The sequence below is a fragment of the Puma concolor genome, chromosome D4 (genome assembly GCF_028749965.1).
Source record: "Puma concolor isolate L17-30 chromosome D4, mPumCon1.1.hap2, whole genome shotgun sequence".
Taxonomy (NCBI): Eukaryota; Metazoa; Chordata; class Mammalia; order Carnivora; family Felidae; genus Puma; species Puma concolor.
The window spans coordinates 81,166,941-81,189,085 of NC_141679.1; the positions used below are offsets into that span (position 1 = coordinate 81,166,941).

At 48.4% G+C, this 22,145-nt stretch overlaps 1 protein-coding gene and 1 long non-coding RNA gene across 3 annotated transcripts in view; one reads left to right on the forward strand and one right to left on the reverse strand.

Annotated features, from left to right (window-relative positions):
* Positions 1–8,944: 8,944 nt before the first annotated feature.
* On the reverse strand, positions 8,945–16,638 carry LOC147575030 (uncharacterized). 2 transcript variants are annotated; one of them, XR_015243016.1, is made up of 2 exons: positions 15,769–16,638; positions 8,945–11,890 (listed from the first exon to the last, which is right to left on the reverse strand). It is a non-coding gene; the product is annotated as an uncharacterized LOC147575030 (long non-coding RNA). The 2 variants fall into 2 exon arrangements; XR_015243017.1 differs by having other exon boundaries at positions 8,945–14,643.
* Positions 16,639–16,913: 275 nt separating this feature from the next.
* GSN (gelsolin) overlaps positions 16,914–22,145 on the forward strand; it is a 54,495-nt gene continuing 49,263 nt past the window's right edge. The window contains exon 1 of the mRNA XM_086683890.1: positions 16,914–17,047. The gene's annotated coding sequence lies outside the window, so the exon portion shown is untranslated. The remainder of the gene's footprint in view (positions 17,048–22,145) is intronic.

Genomic DNA, 22,145 nt, shown 5'->3' on the forward strand with positions numbered 1-22,145 from the left:
ATAAAAATAACACATTTTGAAGACAATCAGGGAAAAGGAGCCCTTTTGCAGATTTGATGGCACTGGGAAATGATTGTCAATATTTTTAGCTGTGATCATGATATTGTGATTACTTTTTAAAAAGGAACTTGTATCTTTTAGGCATATATTCTGAGATATTTACAGAAGAAGTAATGCAATGTCTAGGATTTGCCTTGAAATAATCTGAAAGGAGGGAAAAGGCATGTGAATATGTAGATGATACGGGGTGACCGTGCTGTGATAGCTGTGAGAGCTGGCTGATGAGTATGTTGGAGTCATTTTACAACTCTTTCTATTCTTAAGTGATTTAATTTTTTTCATACTATAGTAGAGTATTTGTAAAAAAAAGTTATATGAAAAAGTGTGAATATTGTGTGAGGATGTGATGCTTGGAGCTGCTGCAGCCATCTTGTGACCATAAGCATACAAGCCTGAAGTCAGAAGCATCCAAATTGATAGATATTTCATTTGTGTAAGTTCACACTTGTTAAACTGGCTAATTATAAAGCTAGTTAGTGAGGAAATGAGGTATTTTTGATGGATACAAATATTGAAATTTTTTGCAGTGTATGTACATGAGATTTCTTCTTTGGTTGCAACTAATAGACATGTTAGCTTAGCTTAGGCAAGATTTGGAGATTAATTCTGGGCATTCAGGGCTGTCTCCTGGAATTCTAGTACAGAAATACCACTGAGAGTCGTAAGAAACATAGTTCAAGATGTAAAGTCTGTCAGTATTCTTTCTCCATCTCATATCTCACTGCTCTATCTTGTTGCAGACCAGCTTTCTTCATTTTCCAGTCAACGTCACAGAACATATGCGCATCCATAGTTTCTGGTTTTACACACCTAAGTTCAGTCATCCAGACAGAGGCTGATTTTTGTCCCCTGGACCCTGTTTCCAAAAATTCTGGCGGAAGGGATTGATCAGTCTAGAAGCTGGGGCTGTCCTATCCAAGGATAAGGGCCTACTTCTAGGTTAGTCATGGTCAGGGCCCAAGGTGTGTGCAAAATGACTGATCTGATGGTTTCTGTGGTATTCATGTGAATGGAGTGGGTGGGAAGAACAATTCCCCGAGATGCGGGGGTGGGAAGCAACTGGGCAGACAGATGAAAGATATCAGGCTGAGTCAGGCCAGATCACGAAGTTTAGAGTGGGTTCAGAGATGGGTGAGAATGATGACTTGGACAGGCTTTATTTTGGGAAAAGCAAATGAGCGGTGCAGAAGCCATGCGTGGGACAAGGATACAGGTGAGGAGACTTGGCTCCCTGCTGCCCCTCAGTCCTCAAAGAGGCAAGCTCAAGTTCAGTGGTCAGTATAGTCCCTAAGGGGTTGGGAAGCAGCCAGGCCAGAGGTGCCCAGGCCAACCCTCAGGGCAAAGGCTGTGCCAGCACCCGAGCATCCATTTACTCCCACGTGAGAGAACCCTTGCCACACCACTGCCCAACATTTGTCCCACATTGTTCTATTTCTTACCATGCCATGAGACCTAAACCGGCCGCACCTGGTCTACTAGACAAGTGCAGCACGACAGCTGCAATCTTCCATCCGTGCAGCTTCTAATCCCATCCCTCCCACCTTCTATTTCGGTTACATGGTATTGAGAAAATCCTGATTCACATGGATAAGTAGTTGCAAACTGAAGCAGTTTTTCATCCCCTCCCACGGCAGCCTCCCGCTGAAGCCACTCTCCAATGAAACTCATCCAGAGCCTTGCATGAGAAGTACGAAGACATCTTCTGACATCACTAGTAATGGCTAACGGTTGTCGATAACTCCTTGCTCTTCATCAAAATCAGGAGGCCCCAAGATTTAAGGAGTACAAAAAAGTACCCCAAATTGAATAACGTTATCAAGTTTACTCACTCCTTACACTGTGATCCTAAAGAATCTCAATGTCAGCACTGCTCGACCTTCACAAGATTCTGGCAATGAGAAAGTGTAACTAAATCTACCTCACTGCCCCCCTGACTCCTGCCCCTGCAAGGGAGCCCAGACCAACAAAGGCGGTTCACTAAGACTGCAGTCTTAGTTAGGAGAACAAATACTACACGATGGCCAGTTAATAATAATGAATTTTTGCATAGAAATAACATAAAGCGCTTCCACATTCTTTTCTTGATTTGGTCTCCAACAGGTCGTTGAGTTGGTAGGATAGATGTTATTTTATAAAGGAGGAAACGGAGTCTCAGAGAAGTGCCATAACCTGTTCAAGCTGCTGACAGATAGAGGAGAAAGCAAGTGTAACTTCAAGTCCTTGGTTTTTCCTTAATCCTTTCTTCCCCTTCCTTCCTTCCTCCCTTCCATCCCACTCCCTCCCTCCCTCCTCCCTTCCCTTTCCTCCCCTTCCCTTTTCCCTTCCCTCTCCCTGCTTCTCCCTCCCTCTCTCCCTACATCCTTCCATGAGGATCTCTGGATTCCTACTAGGACTTAGGCCCTAGGGTTAGAACTGGGGATTTGAAGATAAATGAGATGGAGTGAGTGCTTTGAAAGAGAGCAGAGGAGGGGCACCTGGGTGGCTCAGTAGGTTAAGTGGCCGGCCGACTTCGGCTTGGGTCATGATCTCACGGTCCATAAGTTTGAGCCCCGCATCGGGCTCTGGGCTGACCACTCAGAGCCTGGAGCCTGTTTCAGATTCTGTGTCTCCCTCTCTCTCTGCCCCTCCCCTGCTCGTGCTCTGTCTCTCTCTGTCTCAAAAATAAATAAATGTTAAAAATAAAAATAAAAAAAAAAAAGAAAGAGAGCAGAGGAGACAGATGTCTCCAGAGCTAAAAATAGACACAATGTGGTGTCACCACAGAGGGAGGGAAGATATTTAACTGGACCTTGAAGGGTAAGTAGCATCACCAGGCAGAGGTAATGGAAATGGGAAGGGCACCCTGGGCAGAGGGAACAGAGAGAGTAAATGCTTGAGAAGATATAAAAGCGCTGAGTGCTGGTGAGGAGGCCATGGGGGAGAAGTGCAGGCGTCCAGGGAAGGAGAGCAAGTGAAGGTGCTGCTGGGCCGAGGAGGGCCTTGAAGGCTGTGCTGGGAAGTTTTTAAGCAGGGAACTGTTTAAAATTACACGCTGTTTAAAGAAAGATCATTTGGAAGCCCTGATTGGGTGGACGATTTGGAGGACGAAGTGAAACCAGGAGGCTCGGAGACCAGTTAAGAGGCGGTTGCAACAGTTCAGACCAAAGACGGTAAGGTAAGATCTGAGGCGATGAAGACGGGAGTGGGGGGGGCTATTTCACAAGAGATTTAGGAGATGCAGTAACTATGAAGTGGCCTCTGCCATTTTAGTTCTTTCCGGAATTCTGTGTCTTTATCATTTGTCCTTTTCAGAAGATATATTTATATGCTATCACTGTCTGGAGCAAGTTTCTCAAGAATGGTCCTCCCCTTTTCCTGGTTTTAGGTGGGGAGCAGTGGCCTTTTCTTCCCAGGCCCTATTTTGTGGTGCCTGGTTCCTCCATGAAGAAGGTCAGGGTGAGAAAGAGCCCCAGTATGTGGTGGGGGCGGGGTGGGGGGAGCTTTCCACCGCGGTCACCCATGATCAGGCCAGGTGGGCACGTGCTCATGATGGGCCAATTAGAGTCTTTCTCCAGGGTGTTGAACTTGGATCAAAGAAGCCAGCTGCTGCTTTCTGGAAAGGAGTTGGCAACTAGGTACCTGTTGGTTGATGGTTCAAGTGGTGGTTTTCTGAGAAGGAGAAAAAGCTAGTTTTCAGTGAGTGAGAATAATGAAGCATATGCCTGGAGAGAAACAGAGACAAAGGAAGAGAGGGCTGTGTGTGTTCTCCCAGCACTTGGAGATGTGCTTCCCCCTGATCCTGAAGTCCACATGTTTCCACACTTGGCTTCCCTTTGGCTCGAGCTAGCTCCCGGCAATGTTAACCGCACCCAAAGGGACTTTAGGACTTTTGTCTACAGACGCTGTTACAATGATCAAATCTTCCGGAAGTGCCTTTGTGTTTGTACACTTTACTCTCTAAGTACTTCCCTTTTTTGCTCATCACTGTTGTTTGTTTTTTAGAGTAAACTTTTTAATTGAAGGATAGCATACGTGTAGACAATGTTCCTTTTTAAAAGACCCATCTGTAATCATTTCTTAATTCATTATTCAAAATTAAGTATAGGACAGATTGGTCAATTCTCCCCAAAACATTTACTAGAAAATTTCCCAGTGTTGATAGATAATGGAGGAGTGGAGAGAAATAAGGTTTAGTCTGTATCATCCAGAGTTCACAACCTATTGGCGGTGGGTGGATGGGTGTGGAGAAAGACATACAATTAAATTATTGTCTGAAAAGTTCTAAACGCAAAGCATTTATTCAACAAATATTTGTCTAGTGCCCATGATGTACCAGGCACTGTGAAACATGCCAGGAAGTCAGTCCCATGGACCCTAAGTGCTAACGGAAGTATATGAAAATAGATGTGGCAGAACTGAAAAGGGTCAATTAACTGTATTCCTGAGGGATCAGGAATGGAGACGGTAACCTCTGAGCTGAGCTTAAAAGGAGAAGTAGAATGTTGGCAGATGAGGAAGATAGAAAAGGGGCATTTCGTGTTCAGGAACCAGCGTAGTAAGCAAAGGTATGGGGGTGCCCTGGTTCAAGGACATAACCGAGGAGCTGAGAGAAAATTCCTGCCACCACAGGTGGATTATGAGTTGGGAAGACAGAAGTGTCAGGAAATGAGGCTGGGGGCAGTCCTGGGAATAGGTCACAAAGGGAGTCTTGAATGCTAGGTATGACAGAGATGTTTACCGCTCCACAGACACTCATTTCCTCCCCACATTTCCCAGCCTTCTTGCACTTGGACGGAACCACATGACTGGGTTCACCACTGGGCTGTAAGTGGAGGTCACACATGTCAGTTCTGGGCTCAAGTATAAAAAAAGCAAGTTCTCCCTTAGTTCCCTGCGTTGCCACAGTGACCGGAGGAGGCTGCACGTCCCAAGTGGTGGCCTCTCTGTTGGTCTAGGTTCTCAAACGATTATGCAGAGCACATGTGTGGGACATGTACCATGAGCAAGAAATAAACTTTTATCGTGTGAAGTCATTGTGATTTGGGGTTAATTTGTTACTGCAGCCCAAGTTAGCCTATCCTGACTCCCCAGGCTGAGAACCCTAGAGGTAGAAAGCAGCCTTTAGAAGGCTATAAGCTAGTGAGCAGCACCGTCAGATCTGCTGCTATGCACATGGCCCCTATCCATGTGAAACCCTCAGTGTCACTGTCCCATCTCAGGAGGGATGGAGATCATCCAGTTCAGCTCCCGCTTTTCTCCTTCCCCCCTCCCCCCACCTGAGTATAGATGCCCAGAGCTTTCTTGTCACCACACCACTGAGTCCAGGGTCTCATTCCTTGCTTTGGGCTTATAGGTTTTGTCCTGGGGCATTATGTAGGTTTCTGTCACCTGGATAAATGGAGCAGGTTCAGGCTGACATCATATGGTATGGGTGGGCATCTCTCCAACTGGGCAGGCATCCAGTGAGTTACTGATGCTAACAGAGTGACCCATCCACCAGCTGCCCACAAAGGAATAATGTGTATAGGCTAACTTGGTGCAGGCACCTTGAGGTTCTCCCTCTGGTCATGGTTGAGCAATCTGAGGCAATGCCTCCACCCTCGCTCTGTTCCTCGATGCTCAAACAGTGTCCCTTGAAGCCTTCTTTGCTAGTTCCATTCACCTGCCTCAGTTGAGCTTTGGGTCCTCTTCCCTTTTGGTAAACTGCCCCAGATCAGCTCTCAGACCGGTTTGGTCCTTATGGCAAACCTCCCCGTCACTTTGCTCACCTCCAACCCTCTGCCCTTCTGGTTTAGAGAAAAATCTTTCTTTCTTCTTTTGGTCTCCCCCACAGTACTTCCTTCTTTCTCTATTCTAGTTCCTGTTCTCTAGTTCTTTAGCAGAAGACTTGGTGACCTACTAAATCTAGAGTCTGGATCATCAGCAATTAATACAAACAGACCAAGAAAGAGAAAGAAAAGATTTCCCTTTTCTTAAGGATAGGGAAGATTCAACACTCAAGCTGCAGAATAAGTGAGAGAAAATAGTTCTGGGCAAAGAAAAGGTCAACTATACACTGTCTTGGTTTTAAACCAGTTTGAGGCTTCACATCCTGCCACAGCCACAGTAGCAAGATTTGGGTCCCCCTAAAACCAGAGTCACTGGTCCTAAAGGCCTTCAGCCTTGTGCCATCATGGGGAGCTGTCTCAGCCCTGGAGGACCATTCTTATCTCCTGTTCTTATTAAGTCCCTCCTCTTTCCTTTTCTTTCCCCCCAATTCCCAGTGCCCCAAACTCCAGTTTCCTTGGGTAAAGAATTGCTTCAAATCAGAGCTACCTCTTCACCCAGAGAGGTCATCCTTTACTATTGGATGGTTTTAACCTTTCCCCTCCAGACTGGGCTCCGGGCTTTGGTTTGCACAGCCAGGAGGTCCTGAGACCTGAGAAAGCTTTTTCCCAACATGCAAGCGATTTTCTGCAGGAGGTGAGTTCTTCTATCTCTGGCAAAAAGCATATATAGCAATATTTTTGTGTCTCACAACTTGTGTTTTCTTTCTGTTCTTGTTATTACTTTGAATGGATGATACATTTACATGGTTTAAAATTCAAAGGCAACAAAGGGTATACACAGAAAAATCTCCTCTCTGCCCCGTCTACCAGCCACCAGAACTCTCCCCAGAGGCAACCCGTGTTACCAGTTTCTGATGTACCCTTACAAAGTATTTTATACAAGTGCAAGCAGACCCACATATCTCTTCTCTCTTCTTTATTACTCTTCACACACACGCTGGCATTCCATACATGTTGATTTGCACCTTGTTTTTTTCACTTAAACATATAGATAGAGGGGCACCTGGGTGGCTCAGTCGGTTGAGCATCTGACTTCAGCTCAGGTAATGATCTCACGGTTTGTGAGTTTGAGCCCCACATCGGGCTTTGTGCTGACACCCAGGAGGCTGCTTGGGATTCTCTGACTCCCTCTCTCTCTGTCCCTCCCCCGCTTGCACTCGTTCTCTCTCTCAAAAATAAACATTAAAAAAAATTTTTTTTTTAAAACATTTAATCCTTACACCAGCTCTCTACATAAAGCACTATTATTTCCAATTTACAGCTGAGAAAACTGAGATCAAAGATGACAAGTAGCCTGCTGAAGGTGGCATAACAAGGAAGTGTCAGAGCCAGGGTTCCATGGAAGTGTGTGACTCCAGAACGTTCCTCTCCCCCGAGTAGAGAGCCTCCTCCTATTAGCCTGCTGAACTGTTGAGAGCCCTGGGGAGGTGTCATTGGAGAGGAAGTGATTACAGTTGGTTATGGGTGAGGCTCAGGAGATGATATGATTTTTTTCAGAGGAAATATAAAGAATATATCGCGACAGGGAAAAATGTTTGCTACATGATACAATGAGGGGGGGGAAAGCTATGTGTGTGATTGTTTAGATGTGGTGATCACAGCTATGTAAAAATGGAAATACTTGTGAGTGTGTTGACTTCCCATCCAGAAAATTCTAGGACGTCCTGGGTTTAAGTTTCTGATTGTTGTCAGTCCTATATCAGTTGCTATGCTCTGACTTTAGGAAAGTTGGGGAAATATGGCTACTTTCCTTTAAAGACCATGTTGAAGACATTTAAGTAATTACTGTATTTGTAATGCCATGAGCACTTAAACATGTATATATTATGGAACAAATGCTGTGATTTGGGAGTACAGTAAGTAATATATGTTTTGGTCTTTGTCCCTGGCTCCTAGACAAAGATCTGAAAACCTTTGTAATTTCCTAAGCGATAAAGGTGCTGGGAACATCTTTTGTTCTAATATTTGGTCTTTGACCCTAGTTTCTGACACAGGGCTCCCGAATCCCTTGGAATTTCCTGGTCGATAGGAGCCTCTATTGTTCTACTGAGGAGACCCTTGGGGGGGGGGGGGAGCGGTCCTGGAGAGCTTCAGATGGTTCTGGTCACCAGAAAGACCAAGCCATGATTAGAAGCTTGAACTTTCAGCCCAAATCCCCCATCCCCTGGGAAGGGGAGAAGGACCGAGACTGAGTTAATAATTGATGGTGCCCACACGATAAGGCCTCCATAAAAATCCCTGAGCTGTGGGGTTCAGAGGGTTTACAGTTTGCCGAACACAGAGAGGTGTTGGGAGGTTAGTGCCTCTGGAGGGCACGGCTCCTCGCTCTTTCCTCCACACTCTGCTCCCTGCATGCCTCCACCTGCTGTCCCTGAGTTGTATCCTTTATAATACACTGGTAACCGAGTAAGTCCATTGTTTTCCTGAGTTCTGTGAGCTGTTCTAGCAAGTTATCGAACCTGAGAAGGGGGTGATGGGAACCCTTCATTTATAGCCTGGTGGGTCAGAAGTCCTGGAGGCATCCGCTTGCGATTGGCATCCAAAGTGGGGTGCAGACAGCTTTGTGGAACCGAACCTTAACCTGTGGGGGGCTTTGATGCTGTCTCCAGATATACAGTGTCAGAACAGAACTGAATTGTAGGATACCCTACTGGCATCACAGAATTGGTCAGTGTGGGGGGAAAAAACCCCTCACATTTGGTTTCAGAAGTAAATTTCTGTGTGAGTCGTAGAGAAGAAACAGTAGTTTCCCTTTACATACACACACACACACACACACACACACACACACACACACACACACACACATCACTGTTGTTACAGGGAATAAAGTTGTTTTAAAATATGAAACTTGGAAAAACTAAGTGTGATATTTGATACAAATCTGGAAGGTTAAGGAAGCAGACATTTTAAGAGGGTATCTTAGCCTTACTAATTACTGTAAATTGATATCAATGTCTTGCCTATTCATTAAGAGGCTACTCCAGTCATTGGATTTCTGTGGTGATTGTTTTTTAAAGGTTAGCCTTGACCGACTCCATTATAATTTTTTTCCAACAGTACCAGTGAACAGAATCAAGAGAGGAGCCTTATATTTATTTCAAACAGTGAAAGTAACAGCTGTCAAATGGTTGTTTCAGAAAGGTTGTTTGGAATTCCTTTATTTGATCATTTGTTCATCCCGCCTTCATGTTAGTTTTTTACAAGTCATTTCACTCATTCATTCACTCATTCCACATTTACTGATCTATTGTGTGCCAAGTTCTGTGCTGGGCACTAAGAGCAAACGGCCAATGAGATTTGGCCCCTGCCCACGAGGGATTCGCTGGTAGCACTAGAAACATAACATAAACAGATGATTGTAACAGTGTGGTAAGTGCCATTTCAGTTCAATCCAGTAAGTGCGTATTGAGGGTCTGTTCTGTCCAGGTTGCTGTGCTGGGCACTTTCATAGGCAGTAGAGAATGAACAATCTGGCCCTGCCTTCAGGGAGCTCACAGTCTAGTGGCGGGGGGGGGGGGGGGGTGGGCGAACAGTAAACAAACCAGTGACTAAATCATTACAAATAACCATCATTTATAAGGGGATTAAGCAGGGTTCTTGGATGAAGAATAACAGGACAGGGGAACCTATTTCTGCATTATTTTCTAGTTAGTGCTGTGATGGACGCATCACAGGGAACTGTGGGAGCAGGGAAGGGCAGCTAATATGAAATAACCTGGAGCAGTCATGGAAGGCTTTGCAAAGGAGCTTCCCCCGAAACTGAACCTGAACATATAGGGAAGGATTAAACAGGGGCAAAGGTCAAGATGGGCCATCCCAAGAGAGAGAACTGGGGTACAAGCACGTGGAGGTGTCAAGGTGACAGAGAGTAGGATCTGCTGGGAGATCAGCAGATGATTCAGTGACAGGTGGGAGGGGACGAGATAGAGCTGGAGAGATAAAGCAAGGTCAGATCATGTGTGGCCACCAGTGCCAGGCTGAAGCAACTTATCTGGATGGTGATAAAATGCAAAGCCTGCGGAGCCATGGCCCTTCGCACATAAGCTTCCCGTAGCTTCTCATGGGTTCCATAAAATGAGGCCGATTGTATTTTACGCCATGTATATTTTGAGAGAGGTGTCATAGGTTGCTTGCTGAACATTTAACTGGCTTTTTTTTTTTCCTTTTTTCATCTCTAGAGAAAGAGGAACTTAAAAGTCTTGGGATAATTCACCTTTTACTGCCTGAAGGTTGCTCCCTCATCTCTGAAGGGGGACATGGGAGGCACTTGGAGACCAAAAAAAGAGGGAGATTTGGAGTCCTTGAGGGCGGATATGCAGACAAATTGTGAGGTGGAGACTGGCAGGCCAGGACCCTGGAGAATGGCCATGTCAGAAACTTGAGTGCAGCGTCTGGGCTAAGCAGTGAGGGAGCTGGACTGCTCATGGAGGCCCCTGGCACCTGCCCAGGGACCTGGGTCTGAGGGGCATCTGTCTGAGGTTGGGGCTAAAACGGCAAGACTGTGCACCAGGGAAAAAGCAAAACTCCAGGTTGCCAGCTTGCTGTGGGTGTGGGCTGACCTTCCGTGCTGGGACGCGTCAGCCTTGGAGTTTGGGAACAAAGAAGAAAAGAAAAGCCCCATCAGGGAAAGTTCTTGTTTTCTTGTTCATCAGGCATTGGGTTTCTCAAGTCTGTGGCTTTGATTTGAAAAACAAGGTGGTTCAGTCAGTTAAGCTGCCGACTCTGGATTTCAGCTCAGGTCATGATCTCACGGTTCAAGAGCTCAAGCCCTGCATCAGGCTCTGTACTCACTGTGCAGAGCCTGCTTCAGATCCTCTGTCTCCCTCTTTCTGGCCCTCTCCCGCTCCCGCTCTCTCTCTCAAAAACAAATAAATGTTTAAAAAAAAAACACTTTTTTTAAAAGGAAAAGAATTGAAATGATTGCATTTGCACTGTGAGCATCTGAAGACATTTGTACAAATTGCAGCCATAAGGTAAGACAAGCTACAGTGGCTTGACCTAAAGACTAACTGGTGAAGGACAGTTTGCTAGATCTTATGAGAGCCAGATGTCCTCTGGCTCTCCCTGGGGCCAGTGCAGCAGAAGCAGGGGCTAAAAAATGCCTGGTTTTGTGAGCCAGCTATAACACCGCCTAGAGGTGGTTACTTCTACTGTCCCAGTTTGCAGATGGCATAATGGAGGCTCCGAGAAGTGAGTGGCTTGCCCTGGATCATCCTGCAAGAAAGAGGCAGGACAGGGTGTGAACTCAGGTATCCTAATTCCCCCAGGCGAGTCTATTTGGACTCCAGCAAAGTGCTGCTAATGCAGCATCCGTGGTGAGAAAGGGGAAGAGGACAGGGAGGAAGAGAGGGATGGGGGAAGAAAAAGAGAAGCACTGGGAGAAAGGAAAGGAAGAGGAGCCGAGTGGAGGACCCAGAACAACTTTTGACTAAAACCTTAATCCAATCAGCTATTCTAAGTGGTATGTATGTATGTGTTTATTTATATTTTTGTTTCTCCAAATTCCAAAGAGGGCAACGCTTTGCTGTCCTGATTGTGTTTCCACTACAACTTGCTACCCAAGATGCAGCACAACATTATTAAAAAAAAAAAAAAAAGCCCATTGTTCCGTGTTGTGATAATATAACTCTCTGTAAACGGTGCAGTCCAGTGGACAAAGTACTACCCTCTCCCACCCCACTGGTGACCTGCGGGGACAGCTGAATGCCTTCTGGTCCGCTGAGCCCAGAAGAGTGGGGCTGGGCTTTCAGAAACAGCTGGGCCGATTCATCTAGAACAAAAGCCAGCTCTTCCTGCTAAATCCCTGGCAGGCACGGGCTGTGGGGCCAGCGGGCCCTTGTCCCCTTCCGTGGAAACTTCTTCTTGAGCCGGCTCCAACAGTGTCAGTCTCCTGCACGAGAGCCTTCGACAACTTCCCGGCGGCCCCATGCCTTCCGGGCTGGCATGCTGTCGGTCCCACGCGGGAGATGGTGGCCTTGGAGTGAAATCTCAGTTCTCGTTCCATCTGTGCCATCTCCCAGCTGTGCAACATAAACAAGTGACGTCACCTCTCTGAGCCTCCGTTTCCCCGTCTCTGATCTGGGAGTGAGTATAGTTTCAGTCCGGGGAACTTGCTGTCAGATTTGAAGGATAGAATGCCTAGAACAGGCCCCTATGAATACTGCTGTCCTCCTGCTGCCTGGCTTCATTTCATTTTCCCACAACTCTTGGAGGTGGACACAGTTACCAGATGAAGAAACTGAGGCCCAGAGAAGTGTCCTCCAAGGCCTGGCTCATCTGCTTCTTTGCAAGCCTTCTTGGACCCTGTCTGTGTCCCTCAGCCTCATTCCATCCCCTCCCAAGCTTTCTCTGTCTTAGTCTTTATAACAGCCTATTGTAATTGTCGGTTTCCTTGGCCACAGGCCCTGCAAGGGTTGAGTCTATGGCTGATTCATCTCCATGCCCTTAGCCATAAGCGCAGGGCTCGGCACATAACTAGTACTCAGAAAAGCAGTAAGTAAATAATAAGTAAGGAAAAAACACAGACCATGCACTTCTTCTGTGGGTACATAAAAGAATATAAAAATAGCACTGCCTCAAAGATTTTTTTTTTTTTTTGGTGTGTGCACATTAGGGGCTTTATGAATTCTTATTTCTAAAGCACAGCAGTTTATAATCTTTCTTAAAATAGGTCTACATTTCTTAAACAACTCCAAATACCTTCCATATAAATAAATAGTAGTTGTTATAAAGCATTATAGGAAGTGTACAGGGAAGGGCCCAACATCAGGCCCTAACACTGTCAAGATGAAATTAAGTAATCCCTGATCCTCAATGAGAGGCCTGGGAGAAGCCTCACCTTCCCCCTGACTCCCTTCACCTTGGCTATAGAAAGAACCCGGGCTTGGGGTACCTGAGTGGCTTAGTTGGTTGAGCGTCTGACTTTGGCTCAGGTCATGATCTCACGGCTCGTGAGTTTGAGCCCCGCATCAGGCTCTGTGCTGATAGCTCAGAGCCTGGAACCTGCTTCAGATTCTGGGTCTCTCTCCCTCTCTGCCCCTCTCCCACTCATGCTGTCTCTCTCTCTCTCTCTCAAAAATAAAAAGAAACATTAAAAAAAAAAAAGTTAAAAAAAAAAAAAAAGAACCTGGGCTTTGGAGACATACCTGGATTTGGATTCCAGTTCTATCACTCGCCCAGCTGTGGAAACATAAGCGGGTTACTTTTCTGAGCCTGTTTATGTATTTGAAAACTTGAAGACTATACCTAACTTGGAGGTAGTTGTAAGGCTTAATTGATGTAATAAATTGGCATGATAACATGGCCAGGAAGCACTCAAAATGTGGCAGTTATAATTACAGTTTTAGTTTTTATTATCCCACTGTCATAGGGCCAGCTGTGTGTAGCTGTGGACAGGCTGTGTTTAACAACCAGCTGTCAAAATTCCTGGAAATTTACCGGCAGCTCTTGTGAGCTGATTGAAGCTAGTTCTAGCACATCACTGAAGGTGCCCAGACTCCCACCCGTCTTCCAGGCCTGTCTTCCTCTGACCTCCACACCTTTGCTTCTTCTGTGCCCAGAGCAGAAGATTCCAGCCCATTCCTCACCTCCGATCTTATTCTTTCTATCCTTTCAAGGCCAACTGAATCCTCCTGCCCAGTGACACTGTCTTCTCTGCCTGGTTTCCCTCCTCCTTTCTCTCCATCTACAGGTTATAGTGGGAGCAGCCAGGTTTGTGCAATATGACCCTGTCTCTGTGGCTAGAGTCAACTGGATAAAGGGTAGGCATCTGACCCAAGTTAGCATGTGGGCCACAAACAAAGATTCCGGTTCCCTGCTGGTAAAAGCCATTTTGTGCAAAGCAGAGATGCTTGTCCGTTTTGAGGCAGAACGGAAAACAGATGGGCAGAGATGGACAATGGAGCCAAAGCCCTTTCCAGGTAGCCTTTGTACTCGGGCCTGCATCTGGCCTGACCCCAAGGCCCAGCTGCATCCCTGTCCCAAGGCTCCTTGGGACATTGCAGGATCACCTAAGAGCATCTCTTCAATTAATCTTTTGCACAAAATCCTGATCTTATGCTCTGCTTCTAGGAACCTGCTGTAAGGCATTCAATGTTCAATAAATGCTTGTCCTAATAACTTATTTTTCTGAGGCCAGCTTCAGGAGAGCTCTGTATCCAAAAGAGCCCCAGTAGATCCCCAAGTCTTCCCCGGCCAGCCCAGCCTTCTCCTCTCTGAGTTTCTCCACACCGATTTACCCACATCCATCAAGCCATTTAGTGAGGGTCTCACTGGCTTTCTCTGTGGAAGATGGTCCCCTCAAAATGGTGGTCTTGGCCTTCAGAGATGGCCGGTTCCCACAGGCCCAGTTAATTAAACATAATCATCATAACCCAAACTTTAACTCCAAATTCTGGTAGTCCTGTTTGGTTTTTGTGTCTATTCCTAATACTGTCAGCTGTGTGTGGGGTGGGGTGGGGTTTATGGTACAAACACAGGTGCCAAGGGAGGGCCACTCCTGTGGGTGGAGAGAGACATTCTCACAAAGGGGAGCAACACCTCCAAATTACCGTGTAGCCTGTGTGTGGCCTTTGTTTCCCCCACCCTCACTCCTGGGTGGGGGGAGGTAGGTCTTCTGGCAAAAGGATACATCCAACTTCCACCATGAGAGGGGGTCCGTATTGTCAAGAACGAGAAGCCATTCACTCTGAAGGTGAGGGTCCAGGGCAGAAAAGGCCTTACTGATGCCTGTAGGTGGTGGGGAGCCAGTGGGGAGAGGAGTACAAACAGAAGTCTAGAGAGAAATGAGAAGATACCAACACAGAGGAGACTTCTTAGCACCCATGCGAGGTCAACTTGGCCCTGACTAAAAGGTCAGGCCAAGATCTATCCTGCCCAGCTGTGAAACACACGTGTTGATGTATGCAAAGCAAAGCACTAGGAACTTGCTTGTCCCTCCAGTAGAAGTTACCATCGTTGTCCTCATCACCATTATTTTTAATTCTTTCTGGCAGCACCTTATGCTCACGTGTCTCTCCAGTAAGTGGAACAATCACAGGGTTGTGTGTGAAAGCCTGTACTCCACTGGCCTCAGTTTCCCCATTTCTAAAGCGAGAGCCTGGTCCAGATGTTCCCAGATGTTTCCTGCATCTCAATCTGATGTTCTCCAGTTCTATGGAGACACAGATTCAGAGGTTTGCCTTTCTTTGCTGGAGAGAAGCTGCTAGGGTTGAAAATGATATGTTGGATAAACCCAAGGCATGTGTATGAGAGGGATTATAATCAAAGAGCTCAGAGCTGAATCGTGGGTCTCTGCCTTTCTCCCCACCCGGCGCACAGGCGGCCACAGGCAGCCTCTGAAAAAAGCAGAGAGTGGCGGAGAGAGGGGGTGAGCCTCTCTGTGGGGTGGGCACCCTGCTTCAGTCCTTAGAGAAAGTGGAGCTGAGTAGAGTTTCCCTAGCCAGGAAAGGTGGCAGTAGATGACAGAGGACATTGGATAAAGGAGAGAGGTCAAGGACTCAGGTGTGTCTGTTGTTACTTGTGTGAACTTGGGAGAGCTACTTAACCCTCCCTGTGCCTGGGCCTCCTCATCTGAAAGTCGGACAAGGTAACACCTACCTGGGGGGGATGTGGGTGGGGAGCTGAGGATGAAACTCGGGAGCACAAGGGAAGCCCAGAATATGGCCTGAGGTGTTCAAGGAATGGTTCCTGTAATTACTAGAGTTGCAGAAGGGAGTGGGGAAGGAAGAGCTGAGCCGGGATTCCCCAGGCCCTGTGGCTTCCCTGGCTGCCACTCCGTGGAAAAACCAGAAAAAAAAAAAAAAAAAAAACCAGGAAGTGAGTATGGCGTTCTTGCCTTCTCTGCTACTTAAACACCAGCTCTTCCTGCTCTGATCCCCAGAACCTGGCAGGTACTGACTTGGTACATTTTCCCTTGTGTCAGAGGGAGGTTTGACCCAGCTGAACAAGGGGCCGCCCCCAGCCCCTAGGCTGGCAATGGACATCTTGAGTCGTCTGGTCTGGTTTCCTGGTGTGGGAGTCCTCCCACTTGGAGGCACAGGGCAACTCAGGCAAGAGGCCTGAGAAACCACGTTCGCAGCGGGCCTGTTGGAAGGGAAGGCCGCCCTGTGCCCTGTGCCATCACACACGCCTGTTTCTCAAATCCACGTGAGAAGCTGCTGAGGTGAAGAAAACATTAACATTTGTTGAAAAGTGACCTCGCACTCATCTTTTTGACAACGAGGATGTTCTCGATCACGGAAAAGAACGTCTGCCCTCACACTGATAAGAACGACCATTTGTGGAGAAGCCACAGTACCTGCCCTTGTGCTCAGTCTTTCTTTCCTTGCGTCTTCCCAACAGCCCCACGAGGAGGCAATCATTATATCCATTTCACAAGGGACGAAGTGACACTTCAATAAAGTTGCTGTCACTTGCCCAAAGTTACAGGCCTGCTGAGTGTCGGCAGTTCCAAACAAGGCCTTATGATTCCAAAGGCCCTCAAGATTCTTTTTGAAGGTTCTGTTTGAAGGACAGGGATGCACTTGGCATTTCTTGTTCTTTCATTCTGAATGAAGTTGGGAAACGTTCTCCTTTCTTTCAGTGGGTCTAGCAGCTGCTTGCACATCTCCCTTCTTTTGCTGGTGGCCCATCTCAGGCTCTCCTGCAGGGGGCTTTGCCTCCTGAAGTCGGCACTCCCAGAAGCTGAAATCTGCCTGGTTGATCCCAGCTGAGCAAGGCGCGCCGCCCATCCCAGCCTCTTTGGCCCCAGGCCAGCCCAGGAGCTACTACTCTGGGTCTCTTCCCCCCGGCCCCCGACGCCCCCCAACCTCCTGGAGATCTCCCCGCGGTGCCCCGAAACTCCGTTTATTCCCGGGAAGGCAGGGTGCGGTTGTCTTCCTCGCGCGGATGTAGCGAGAGGGTTTGGCAAAGTAGTGCAGACCGCCCGGGACGAATGCAAGTCTGCAGCCGGAGTCGCCGTCCGCCCAGCGGCCTGCGTGGGGGGGCCGGCGCTCCTCCCCCACTCCCACCCCCCACCCCCCCACCCCGCCCCGGCCCCGCCGCCCCGCCCCGAGGGCGGCTCCCGCCCGCGCCCTGCCCACCGCGTCCGAAAGGGCGCACAGCCCCCGCTCCGCCGCCCGGAACCAGCTGAGCACAGCTGGACCCTGCAGCCGTCGTCCCCAGCGCCTCCGCAGCAGGTAAGGGAGGGGGGCGGCCACGGCCCCGGCCCCGGACGTCTTGGGGATCCCGGGCATCTGGGTCCTTCTCGCTCCCCTCTAGGTCGGAGCTCGTCCCGGCAGCGGGGCATCGCTGGAGAAGGGCTTCCTCCCTCACCCTGCTGGTCTCCCCAGGGAACCAAGAAGGGTTGGATTAGGGGGGCTAGGGCCGGGGAGGAGGGGGGCCGGGCCTCCACCTACAGGCCCCACTGTGCTGCAAGCACCTGAGCTAACCTTGACCCCACCCCCGCGGGTGAGGGACCTGGGCTCGGGGTCACCCCGGCGCTCGGGCACTCGGTGTATCCGACCCGGGCTTGCAGGTGGCCGCGCGTCTGCGGTTTGGGCGGTGGCTCCGCCGGAGAGTGTGCTCGGCGGAACCTCGACTCCAAGGTAACAATGCCTTCGCCTGCTCTCCCCGGGCGACGAGGAGCCCTCCGCCTCCTTCCTCTTTTTGGGCCCAGGTCTGTTAGAAACTTCTTCCTTGTACTCGCCGTCTGAAATCTGCTTGCAGTTGTTAACCTGACGGTGCCTTGTCCTCCTCGGCCCTGCAATGTACGCTAGTTTCTCTGACTCACACGGAAAACTTCGTTCAGAGTTGAAGACAGTGATTGGAGTCTCCCTTTCTCCCTGGGTCCCCATCTCTTCTGGGGGCTGATCACCACCCAGAATCTGGTCACAGCAGTGTCCCCCTGGCCCAGTGCAGGCCGGCTGCTCTGGGCGGTTGTCAAGGGCAAGTTTTTGGAAGGCACGGGGGAGACTTTGGGTGGGGAGGGGCCATTGGTTTCCTTTGTGGCCCTCTATGTGCCCAGGCATACACTCTTTATCCCGCCTTTATACCTTCCACAGAGCAGAGAGGGCATCTTTAAAACAGCCAGAACTCCAAAGAGCCAAAGGCATTCAAGGGCTATTCTGGGGGTGACTCCGGCTTTGTGGAAGTGGGGGCCCTGGGGAGGAGCCTGTGGTTTTGTTTGGCTCCTGGAGACTTTTCAAACACTTAATCCTGTAGGTCCTGTTCTCCCAGGACCACATTTCTGACCAGGGCACCGGGACCTCTTGCTGCACCCCTTTGCAGTGACCATAGCTTGCTGGAGTGTCGCCTCAACCCCATTCCACAGCTGAGACAACCGCAGGGCCAGAAAGTTTGTGATGGGCTCACAGTCACACGGGACAAAAGGGCAGGGCTAGGACCCAGTTCCAGTTGTCGTTTAAGCTGAGTGCTTTCTAGCTGGTGGAGCTTGTCACTCTTTCTTGAGTGTTCCATTCATTAAGACATCCTCTCCCCTCCCCATCCCTACACTTGGGGGTGCTGGTTGGTGTTTCTAGGGGATGTTAAGGGGAAGAGGCTTGGGCCTCTGAGAGAAGGAAGGGTGGGATGGGGGGGGACAGGCAGCATCCAACTCCCTTGAAATTCCACTTTCCTTTCTGAGGCCTTGCTATTTATAAATGCCAGGAAAATTGTAAACAGCCGGGGAGCTTGGGTTGGCACCCGGGGGCAGTTACACAGCAGCAAAGAAGGTTTCCGTGTGAATCAGGGAAGGGAACTTTACTCCAGAATTTTCCATAGTTTTTTTTTTTTTTTTTTTTTTTTTTTTTTTTTATTACGAACTAACACGAACCTAGGAAAGCAGGCAGCTCCCGGGAGCTGGGGGGGGGGGGGGGAGGAGGGGGTTTGCCTCTCATGGCATTTCCTTCCTGCCCTCCTTCCTCAATTCAACACTTTTCTGGGCCTGTGTCCTATACCTTGCCCTGTGAAGGCCCAAGACCCTCGAGGAGGACAAAGCTCTCTGTCCTCAAGATACTTCTCATCCATAGTGGTTGACACAATCATGTGATACCGAGAGTTATTTCAGTCCATAAAGGGGCGACTAAGAATGTTTGGGCGACCCAGGCCTCAGAAATCAGTAACAGGTTCCCAGGAGTTAAAGGAGTCGAGGGAAAAGACATTCTAAGAAACAGGAATAGCTTGTGCAAAGGTACTGAGGTTTCTTGAGCCATCCATGGCTAGAATAGCAGTGAAGGAAGGGTGCAGCTGTGGGGGTTGAGACTGTAAATAAAGATTGTAACCTAAGGGTTTGGACTTTATCCTGAAGGCAATGAGGAGCTGAGAAAGGTTTTCGACCACAGCAATTGATAAAAACTCTCACTGATCTGGTTGTTGATGTAGGGGATGCACTGGAAGGTGCAAACTGGAGGCAGGGGGAGCCTGAAGAGGCTGTTGCATGGTCCAGGGTAAAGACAGTGCAGGTCTGAACCAGAGCAGTGGCCACCACGACAGATCAGAGTTGCAGATTCTGGAAACCCAGGTGAAGGTGGGGTTTGGGAGTGGAGCTGCAGCCTTGGTTCTTCGGAGTGACCTGTGGCAACGCCTGGCTCTTTGGACCTCAGTTTCCTCATCTGTAAAATGGGGGGGGGGGGAGGTGGCGTTGGTTGGCATGATAATAATAATACACATTTTAGTGTACCAGCCGCTGGAACATTAATTACTTCTTTGATTCCTCGCAACTGTTCCTCTTAGGTACTACTGTTTCCCCCTTTTACAGATGAGGTACCCGAGCCTAAAAAATGTGTCTCGAGTTTCGTTGTTAAAGATAATGGGCGCCAGGATTCTGGAGTTCTGACTACAGAGCTGTTAATCCCTGCACTCATTGTTATCCTGAAGTTTCCTTGTAGTCCTGACATTATGAGCACTGCTGGGGGCTTCGCTGTGGCTGTGACAAGGGATCTGGGTCAGTGCACACAGCTTGGGGCGCTCAGCCCTGCAGCAGAGAGGCCTGAAGAACCTCCCGGTACTGTTTGGAAATTCATCCTTTTCTGTACTATCAACAGGACTCCAGAGCATAGGTCAGTCTCCCTTCCGTTTCAGGGAATCAAGGCTCTGAGAGAACACAAGATCACTTGTCCTAGGTCACTCGGTGAGTTGGGGTCCCAGCCAGGGCCATCTCCCCTTTGGTAGAAGCAAGCAGGGAAAAGCAGATCCCAGGAATTATGCATTTTGGCGGGGAGGGAAAGGGAGAGACCAGCGTTTAGGCAGCTGGGGTATGTTAAACAAAAATACCTCCTCCCTTTCAACTCAGTGAGCTTGTGTCATATTTCAGCCTGATGTGGTTTGTGAATTTGTAGACCACAGGCAGGCTGGGTTCCTGCTGCTCTCTGGCTTCCCCTTCCCTGTCCCCTTCCCCCACTCATGCTCCCCTACCATAGGCCTGCTCTCCCCTGTCCTGCCTGGGACCACATCAACAATTTGAGGGCAGGGCAGAGAAAATCAGCAGGCGTGGTGAGCGAGGCTGGGCAGCAGAAGGCCCGGACTTGGGTCCTGGTTTTGTCACTGGCAAAGTACTGAGTGACTTGTGCCCCCGTGTCCACCTTGTGCTAGAGGGGTGGGCAGGATAACATCAAGCTTTCCTGGCTCTGATGGGCTCTGAGTCAGAAGGCTTTGTGCTCAGTGTACAAACGTGCACCTCCAAGTGAGCCCATAGCCTATTATGTTTAACCTACTCCAGTGCTAGCTGGGGATCCAGCTGTTCATGAATTTGGTCTTCGTGGACTGAATTGGTTGCCCCATATTGCAGATAAGGAAGTTGAGGCCGAATATTCATTTAAGTATCTTATTCCCTGTTCTACAAGCAATAAGAATCATGGCCAACGTATGGAGCATGCTTGCTGTGTTCACTGTCTTGTTTAATCTTTTAACAGCCCTATTGTGGAGGAGATACTGACTCCATTTCACAGATGAGGAAACTGAGGCTCAGCCTAGAGAAATGAAATGATTTACCTTCTTTTCCTTGAGCCTCACAATAGCCCTGGGGTTGTCATGATGGGCTCCACTTTGTAGATAAGGAAAGTGAAGTGTGGAGACGTGAGCTCGCAGGGGCCACGTGGCCATCTAGCCTCCTTCCCGGCCTCCCCATCCTCGTCCCTCCTGTCCTCCCTCAGAGAGACCCTCTGCACCTCTTTCACCCAATGCTCAGATTAAGGGATAACAGCATCCCAGACGCTGGCTCTTCCGCAGGGGGCTCCAGAAATGGTTTCAGTCGTAGATTCTCTCCGGGAACTTCGCTGAAGGGGCCACGCCAGTGGGGGTGGATTTATTTATTCTGCTAAATTCACTTAAGCAAATAGTGCTATTACTTTCCCGCCTCTACAAGGATAACATCTGGGGCTGGCTTATTTACCAGGCATGGGAGAGACAGTATATGTGAGCCTTCCGGGTGGGGTCCGACCCTTACTGTAAGCGCCACGACGAGGCTGGGCCCTCAGTGGACACAGTAAACACTAGTTAACTTTTTGGGAGTGGCGAAGTGGGATGGGCGGTATACCCATAGGAAATGGGGTGTTTCTTCCAAGGACTTCCCCTCCCTTCTTTTTCTAATTATAATGAATACTTATGATAGGAAATTTAGAAAATAAAAAAAGAACTGTCCATAATTCTGCCAATGTGAGATAATCACTGCTAACATTTGGGGGCATTTCCTTCCCGATATTTTCAGCACTTTTTTTTTTTTCAACGTTTATTTATTTTTTCTGGGACAGAGAGAGACAGAGCATGAATGGGGGAGGGGCAGAGAGAGAGGGAGACACAGAATCAGAAACAGGCTCCAGGCTCTGAGCCATCAGCCCAGAGCCCGACGCGGGGCTCGAACTCACGGACCGCGAGATCGTGACCTGGCTGAAGTCGGACGCTTTAACCGACTGCGCCACCCAGGTGCCCCATCAGCACTTTTTTTTTTTTTTAGCCCTACGTAATGGTGGTCATACCACATTTATAATTTTTCTATTCTGACTTCTTTTTTTTTCTTCAGCATTGCGACAGACATATTTTCTCATGTTATTGAGGACTGTAAATTTAATTTGTAAAAGAGTTTGAGAAGTAGTCTCTACCTAAGTAGAGAAATGCGTGTTTATTTAAAATCTTTTATTCCAATAGTCTGGGGGATTGAAGAAATGAAATAATGTATTTGATTTGCAAAAAAAAAAAAAAAGTTTTAATTATTATTATTTTTTTAATGTTTATTTATTTATTTTGAGAGAGAGAGAGAGAGACAGTGTGTGTGTGTGCAAGCAGGGGAGGGGCAGACAGAGA